Below are 7231 nucleotides of genomic sequence, written 5' to 3' on the forward strand. Positions count from 1 at the left end.
GTGGTACTGTATGCATCCTTTAAATTAGCATACAGGAAGTCTATAGTCCTTTTCTTCCTGGTGGAGCAATTCGCAAACTGATAAAAGGTAGACAGCGTAGAGTCTAGTATGACATGATTGAAGTCTCCAGAAACTGCAATATAGGCCTCAGGATGTTGTGTTTGTAGGCCTGCGATGGTGGAGTGAATGATGTCACACACTGTCTCTGCATGCACCCATGGAGGAGTAGGCCTTTTTCACGTAATGATGGCAGTCTTTCCAGTCTGAGCCAAGAGGGGGTATCTTTACTTCTGGTTAGCCATCTCCCCTAGTTCTTTCTAAAGTATGTTTTTATGGATAACTAGTACTTTTTGGTACTAGTTTTGGAATTTCTACAAATTCATTTTGATGACATGGTCATGGGAATGCGACGGAGTATTAGGGCCACATTAAGGAGAAAAAATCGTTGATTTCGAGAATAAAGTCGTAATATTACGAGAATAAAGTCGTAATTGAGAAATATTCATAATATTACGAGAATAAAGTTGTATCTTTGCAAGGGAAAAAAAGTCATAATTTTATGAGAATAAAGTCGTAATTTTGCGAGAAAAAAGCATAATTTTTAGGAAAATATTTTACCAGCTACCAACAAATGGGTGAGAGGACAGTCAATGGCAGCCTGAGGCCACTTCTGGAAACTGCTGTTTGTCTTTGGCATCAGCCTGATACCTATAATATTGTGGTGCTGATGTGCCCAAAGAATAAGTACTGTATTTTGTGATTATGTGTAAAACTTAAAATAAAGTATAACTCCACAAGGTGCTCCATGTTCCTCATTTAAACACAGGCTAAAGGCTGCTCCTCTAGTATTTCCCCTCTGAAATAACACGTAGCCTAAAATTACAATTTTATTCTCAAAATATTAGGACTTTTTTCTGTTAAAATTACAACTTCATCCTTGCAAAATTATGACTTTAGTCTCATTAAATTAAGACTTTATTCTTGAAATCTCAGAATTGTTTTCCCCTTAATGTGGCCCTAATACTCTGTCATATGTGAAGGATAGACATACACCAAGAGCTTTTACAACACAATATGCCAGCTTGGCATCTCCTTCAACAGACTGATGCAAACAATAATTTATTCTGCACTCTTGTTCCTTTTGCCCCCTAACAAATTTAATGTAGCACCACGCTTGTATTATGACACTACCGTCTACTACGTTGGACACTATACCCAAAAGAACATGCACATAGCAAACAAACAGTAGTGAATCCAGGTGAACCCACATTAGCGTCCGGAGTGTTGCCAGTTAGCCACGTTTCTGTGAAACACAATAGACTACACTCCCTGTAGATCTCCTGGTTCCTCACCAGGGCAGCCAGCTCGTCAGTCTTGTTGGCCAGCGAGTTCGCGTTCCCCATCAACACTGACAGAATAGAGGGCTTGTACCTCCACTGATTTGCCATTTGCTTAGCCTTAAGCTTCTGCAGCCCCAGTATCTGCACCTCAGTTCCTCCAGTATGGAGTAAACAATGTTGGCACGCCACTTCATCTGTAGTGTGAGCAGATGTTCCCCTTGAATAGACAAGGTTTCTGACACCGTCTTACATATAAGAAAAAGCCATTCCAGAAAATGAGATCTACCCAATGTGAAAGAAAGTTTAGAAAAAGAGTAAACAAAGAAAGCACACAACACAGATGGAGCTACTGGAGAGGCTTCAACTCTCGACGGCGCCGGAAATGAAATGAATATCTGGTATATATATATATATATATATATATATATATATATATGTGAGGTTTGGACAGACCAAGACCCAATCGCAGACCCCACTGGGTAAAATAAGATTTATTTAAAAAGGCAAAAATCAGGAGCCAATCTCAGAAACAGTGTCCAGTCCAAGGTCTTAACCAGGAATCCAGAGAGCAAACAAATCCGAATCGTATTTCAAAAGATAGGTCAAAAACAGAGTATAAACAAGGTCAAAACCAGAGATCCAAAAGGCAACCAAATCCAAAACGTAAAGCGAAAAACAGGTCCAGGTAACACGATCAGACTCACAAATCACAGAGGGGAAACTTTCACAAACAGGAAACGGTCACAATCTGACAAAGAACAGACACCAGCACAGGACTTAAATACACAGAACAATAGTCTTCAAGGACAGGTGATTGGTGGAAGACAATAAGGTGATAATAGGGATCAGGTGAGGGGCGGGGACAGGAGAACATGGGAACAAACAGAAGCACATGGCAAAACAAGACACAAACAAAGGCACATGGCAACACAATTCCCAGAATGGCCAGCAGGGCGGCCAAAAAAGTCCTGACAGGAGTAATGACATATATATATGTATGTGTGTGTGTGTGTGTGTGTGTGTGGGTGTGTGTGTGTGTGTGTGGGTGTGTGTGTGCATGTATCTATGTATATGCATATATAGTGTATACCAGTGAATATGTCAACGAAGGTCTCACAATCAAGGAGAAATCGGTACCATAAATAAAGATTTGTTGCCACTTCAACTTGACTGATGGGGAAAACTAAAATAAAATATGAGCAAGGAAATAAACTAAATAAAACAATGAACCAAATTAATCTATTGTAGGTCAGTTTCAGTGGGTAGGGGATATGTTATCAATGGGAGTGAAATCAGATTCTTTGCTCATTCACGAGAAATCATAAATGATTGAATGACTGAAACATCCAAATGGTTAGTAAAAGTTTTTCCTTTAAAACATGCCGCCGTTGACTGAACTTTATTTGTGTAAAACTTTTTTTTTTTTTTTTTAAATCTTTATTTAAGCATATAATTAAGTTAGTTACACCATCCCACAAAGGTGTAACCAGAGAACTTCTAGCCAGGGAGCTAAGTGTACCTGGGAACACATAAGAGTGCTCCAAGTATCCAGGGGTTAACACTTGCCATGAGACCGGGTTGGATGACCCGGAACAAGTTAGAGCCCTACACTCATCTCTCAGCAGGTAGCATCGTCCATAATTTTTATGACATCTTTACATTTACTTTACATACCATTTTTTTCAAGTTGTGTTTTTTACATGCTTTGTATGACAAATTATATTTGCTTTGTTCCAAAAGGTCCAAGCGAAAGGTTGATTAACTTTTTAAAACCTTGGGTCCGCAAAGTATACAACAGCCACCTGAAATCTGTATAGCTGCTTAACATTTCTTTTTTCCAGTTTGAAGTCACATGACTTTTATAGCATTCATGAAGTAAATTGGTTTGGCCTTCGTCTTTGCGTCTGCATTTTCAACACTGTGGCTGTGCTCCGATGTCAAGGTAACCTGTGGCACAGCAAAAGTGTTTCGACTCACACCTGTCTTCTCACTCATAAAAACTGTAATTTTCTTTCAGTTTATGTACCCATCTCTCCCAAGGGTTTCTGTCATTGAACCCCTCATTTTGACTAGAACAGTGGGTGGCTAAGAACTCCATTCATAGCAATGGCATTGGTCCTGGATAGTATCTGAATGTTTCACCTTGGAAAGGCGTTATTATTCTGTTTTGCCTGTTAATGTCCCTGGGCCCATTCACAGTGAAATACTGTCATTTATCCTGGAGAGGGCTTCTTAATGTGGTACAAATTTGTAAATTAGAGGTGATTTGGAGCCCTAGCCTATCCCTCTCTATTTTTCTCTCTGTCTCTATAGTTTTATTAAAAATATTCACGATTTGTGATTCTGACCGGATTCGTTTTGCAACCTTTTTTTCATAATAAGCCAGGCCCTTGGAGGGTGATTGCTGGTGCATTAGTGCTCTCTCTCTGCTTTTTATGATGCAGTGTTTAGTGAGGAGCACAGATCCAGCCCCTTCCTTAAAAGCAGACCTGACCCCTATCTGATGCTGGCTGTTTAGCCATTCAGCCAAGCTCACAGAAATAAATGAGTTCCTATTGTCACAAATAAAAGGAGGGTGATGAATCAAAGAGATGCTTAAAATTACATTGGTGTTGAGGACAAGCAGTTTCAAATTGCACTCGTTGTAAGCAGTTGAAGAGCAATGCTTTCACTATGTATGTGCATACATATATATATATATATATATATACACACACACACACACACACACACACACACACACACTGTTGTCTGATTTTTTTGTTCCCAAAGCATGGTCATCATAATTAACATGGCAGTTACTATATTCATCTGAAGGAAATAATGTATGGACGTACAGGTTGGGCAGGGCTGTTGGGTACGACCAAAGACATCAGTCTGAGATAAGCTGTACCAGGCTGTGGACTGGTAATGTCCCACTGATATGGAGCCCAGGGGAAGGAGCCTGTTAACTTCCTTTCTCTTGGCTGTTTGACTGTATCTTTCCTGATACCAAATATGGTGAGCTCCGGGCAGCCCACATGGCTGCTTGGTTTAAAAAAAAGAAAATGAATCTTAATGCCACATTAACCCAGAGATGTGTTGGAGGGGGCTGATTCACACAGCCCAGGTTCAGTCTGTAGCTATCGTGGTTTAGTCCCAATAGGACCCCAGTATCAGAGACATGATAAGTAGCATATATATCAGTAGTGTACAGTGAGTCTCATATGGTGCTACAACTGAAAGTGGTGTTAGTGAAACATGTCATTACATGACTTCAGTGATTGTCTGACAGCCTGAACATTATAAGAAAATTTCAGACTAAAATTAAGGGAAGGCAAGAACATACCATTTCGGGTGAAATGTTTAGGCAGAATGGGCATTGAAGTGTTGTCAACAGATAAACATAGAGCATTAGGTAAATGTAATATCAGTTGCCAAATGATTTGTTAAGAAGACGTGTTTTGCCTTGCTTTGAACGGTTTTGTAGTGTGGGAGATGTAGTGGTTGAGTGGAAATAAACCACCACTCACACCTTTGCATCTATTTGATTTCACGGGACATCCCCTTTTGTTGAGTAATCAGCTATGAAAACTATTTAAGTATTAATGAGCTATTTGTGTTGCTGCGGGGGAAAGCGCAGAAATATATAAATAGTAATTATTGTTTTATGGTGAAGACAGTGTTGAGATTAAAAATGATGAAGAATTGATGGGTGTAATCATTAGAACAATGGAAATATATGATTAGTGATAGAGGAAGATGAGAATCATACCATTTGCACAATGCAATAGTCTTTGGGAAGCCAGCGCTGTGATAGAAATTCGAATGAGTGATGGAGAGTGCTTGAAATGAGTGAGCTTTAAAGAGGTGATAAACCAATTCTCTTTATAACACTAATCCATCTAGCTATAGTCTGACAAAAACATTCTTATGTTTCATACATTTACATTATACCGTTTGGGGTGTCTGAATATGTCCAATTGTTTCCGATTTATCCTGGCCGCTTGTAGGCATAGCAATAAAGTGAGAGATGATGCTATGGTTTTTAATGTTTATTAAGGTTTTTGTAAATGTTTTTATAAATGGCTGTAAACATCTTATTAAGTTAAATGGCAGTAGATTTCATTTGGAAAATGTGTCACCCTTACTCCAGTTTACCTCAGGACTGCTATCGGTTTGTCGTGAATTATTAATTAAAAACACTGAGAAGTCTCTGAGGAGCCAGAGCCACAGAGGAAAGGGGAAGGTCAAATTAAATAGGTTTCCACATGAACTATTTAATGATAAAAAGAACAGAAATAAGCTATAATTGGTTTAAAACATCAAAATGTAAAAGACTATTGTAGGCCCTGCAGACAAATTATCATTTTCTTCATTTGTCTTTTAAAAAAGTTAATAAGTCAATTAACCATTAGAAGTCCAAAATTTGCCCCTATCTCATTAAATTAATCACTAGAACTTCAAATTCTGCCCCCATCTGATTCCACTGCAGAGCTACAAACTCAGTAGGAAATCCTGGAGAGAACTTAATGAATATTCCTTGACTGTGAAGACAGTGACCAGGTACACCCAGTAGAAATGCTATACTATTAATTAGCCAATATCCCTCAGTTGTTTTGCTCAATCAGTTGATTTAATTAAAAATGAATGAGATAATTGATTGTTTTTTATTTTTTGTTTTCAATTACCAAACTGTTGTCAGTAATAAAGCGTTACATTTCTGCCAGAGTAAGAATAGTGTTGGGATTACATCGGATGAGACGATTTGGGATTACTGTACTCATTGACAGTCTTTGCCATTGTAAATCACAGTCTCCTACTCTTTTCTAAATCCTGTCTTCTTCAGTCACCCAACTGACTGGAAACGCACCAGAACAATGGTGCTCTGATGATGTCATCTTACTTAATAGGACCTGATCCCCAGATGTTTAAATTATTCAGTTTCTTTTAAAAGAGACACCCGACAAAGCTCCTTAATTGATACAAAGCCCTCAAGTGAAAGGGCTTTTCGCTGCTTGGCATTATGAGGGGAGCTGGATGGAATGCCATTGTTCTCTGTACAAATTGGTATTCTTTAATGAGGGAACACGGTGTCTTTCAGCATTGTCTACAGCTCAGTTAGCCACAGCTGGACCACAGAGCCCTGAAAGATGTTTCAGAACAAACGACGTGAACTGGAACATCTTTAGAACCATTTGGTCAACACTGACAGCTTTCAAACAATGTCTTTTATTAGTAGATCCTGCTACCACCATTAGTGACTTGTTAGGTTTTGTCGTCTTTCTCCCTTATTGTCTTCCTTGACAATTTTGCACTTTCCTTTTGAATTTCTTACCTCCTTTTGTAAAGTTATATTTCACAGCTGTGTCAGATTGTTTGAAATTCAGTGTGACTAGATGATGAGCTGGTGTCTGATAATGTAATTATAGTTCAGGTCTCACTGTATGGACAACAGGCAGAATTCCCTACTGAGTAATCTGCTCAAGCCTGCATGATTAGATGGAAAAGAAAGGGGCCACAGCAAAAAGAAAGAAAGAAAGAAAGAAAGAAAGAAAGAAAGAGGGGAATAGAAGGGGATTTTTTAAAGTCTTGAAGTTAGACCAGCTTTATAGGTGGCAAATATGATATCTTAATATTAATTCAAGGCAGCAGATACATACAAGACGGAGTCAATAAGTGGAGAATATGATACAAATAATTGCCAGCTGTCTCTGCTAAACCTTTATAACAGCAAATATAGTCAAAAATACTATGAGAGATTTTCATCAATATAGTTTGTGCATTACAGTACAAAGGTCCTTTCTTTCAGGTCAAAGGCCTCATTATGCGGAACTGTATTGTGTATGTTAAATTGTTCTGTAGCCTTGAGATATTTGGTTGCTGGTCTAGCCTAGCTTTCCTGCGTGCAA

Source organism: Chanos chanos, chromosome 2, assembly GCF_902362185.1.
Source record: "Chanos chanos chromosome 2, fChaCha1.1, whole genome shotgun sequence".
In the NCBI taxonomy this organism is placed as follows: domain Eukaryota; kingdom Metazoa; phylum Chordata; class Actinopteri; order Gonorynchiformes; family Chanidae; genus Chanos; species Chanos chanos.